The sequence below is a fragment of the Alligator sinensis genome, unplaced genomic scaffold, assembly GCF_000455745.1.
Source record: "Alligator sinensis unplaced genomic scaffold, ASM45574v1 scaffold2322_1, whole genome shotgun sequence".
Taxonomy (NCBI): Eukaryota; Metazoa; Chordata; order Crocodylia; family Alligatoridae; genus Alligator; species Alligator sinensis.
In genome coordinates, this window is record NW_005844040.1 from 14,001 (window position 1) to 16,099 (window position 2,099).

The following is a 2,099-nucleotide window of genomic DNA, read 5'->3' on the forward strand; positions in this document are numbered from 1 at the left end:
ACACGTGAAAGGGTAGCAGGTTTAATACTAGCAAAATGAGCCTATTCTTCAAACCAATGTTTCAAATACAGCGCTATGGGAAGTTGCGGAGGTTAATTGGGCGGCCCAGATCAAGAGGCTGGGGTTTGGAGTCCAGTAGATTAGACCAATTCCTGGTACTGAATAGAAGATGGGAGAGCAGAATCTGAATAAAAATATCCTAAACCTTTGCAATGTGACAGGGACACAGAGTGGAAAACTCCGGATATGCCCTATTTGGCCTTAACTGCCGCATGCAAACTCTGTCACTGAGCTAGATGTGCAATGGTCTGACCCAGTGAATGCTCGTTCTTATGGAGTGCAGGACAGCTTTAAAGAGCTCCATGAAACAATGACCCTGGTAAGCAGTGACACTAAGATGCCATATGTCAGTGCCCCCCCCGCCCCCCAGCCTGGTTCAAACCCCTTTTGGGTGGAACAGACGGATCACCCTGTCCCGGATCTGCTTGGTTCTCACCCCATACACAATAGGGTTCAGCATTGGGGGTACCAGGAGGTAGAGATTGGCCACCATGATGTGAAGGTGGTGTGGGATGTGGTGGCCAAAGCGGTGGGTGAGGAAGGTGAAGAGGGCTGGGACATACAACGCCAGGATGACACAGGTGTGGGAAGTGCAGGTGCTGACAGCTTTGAGACGGGCTTCGGTGGATGGGAGCCTCATGACCGTCCGCAGGATCATGGCATAGGACACAGAGATCATGAGCACATCAAAGCCCACCACCACAAAAGCCACAAGTAGGCCATACACAACGTTGGCTCTGGCATCTCCACACACCAGCTTCACCACAGCCATGTGCTCGCAGTAGGAGTGGGAGATGAGGCGGTGCCCGCAGAAGGGAAGCCGGCTTGCAAGGATGGAAATGGGGCTCACCAAGAGGACGGCACGTGTCAGCACTAGGCTTCCTATTGCCATTGTCACTGGGATGGAGAGGGTGCTGGAGTGCCAGAGTGGGTAGCATTAGCAATGAAGCGGTCCAGCGCCATGGCCATGAGAACGCCCGACTCAACCGATGAGAAGGCATGGACAAAGAACATCTGAGTGAGGCAGGCATGGAAACCAATTTCCCTGGAGTCCAGCCAGAAGTGCAGCAATCTGTTTTGCTTTTTAAATAACTGTGTAGTTGTTACTGGTTGCTGTTCTAGATATGAGAAATAAACTTAAAGCACCTTCTTGGATCCAGATATCTCCCCAGCTTGGGGAACTTTAGATGTACAGTAACTTTTTCTGGCCGACGTATGCTAAAATAGACTGAGCCAAAATCCTGGGTTAAAACAGATCTGTAAAGCCGTTGTCTTAACTGTCTGTCCCAGACACAGCTCTAACACCATGACCAGCTCTTGCTACTCTAAGAGATTTTTGACATGGCTATTTACATGAGTCCCCAATGTTATTGGGTTGGATTTGTTCTCATTGCTCTGGTGTAAATCTGGAATGACTCTATTACGGTCCACAGCATCATCTCTATTACCTCATTGCTATGATTATTGATTACTGGGAATGATCTATTGTCAGTGTCACCAGCTGGCATATGGGAGGTTTCTATCAAGAGGCCTGGACAGAAAGTAGGGGATAGAATTAGCCCCTGTCTATAATGCCTGGGGACCACACCGATGGGCACCAGCCCCGAACCCTAACTTTGCCAGGTCTATGGAGCAGGAAACCTTCTTTTTGTCCCATATTCAAACAGTGATCTACAGCATGAGGTCCTGGTTCAGGAATAGACTAATCGTCCTTGTTAGTGTTGCATTAAATCATGCATCTCCTTGGAGAGAAGGAAAAAGAAATGACAACATCACCTGAAATCAGGAGAACTGTGATTGCATGACTAAGTTGGTCAAAGGCCTAGCCTGGCCCCTTGGGCTAGCGTGGCTAAGGCTCACCACTTCCTATAGCTAATTGGCACAAACAGCAATGCTATGCTCAACATTATTTCCAACCACAGAACCTGAAATCAGACAAACCACGAGTGCAACATGAAGTTGGTCAATGCCAGGCCCATGCAGCCATGTGTGTGTAAGGCTCACAGTGGTGTGGCCAGCATGACCTCCCGCCACCATTG

At 49.1% G+C, this 2,099-nt stretch overlaps 1 pseudogene; it reads right to left on the reverse strand.

Moving 5' to 3' along the window:
- On the reverse strand, positions 1-1,178 carry LOC102381211 (annotated as a pseudogene).
- Between the last annotated feature and the right edge of the window lie 921 nt (positions 1,179-2,099).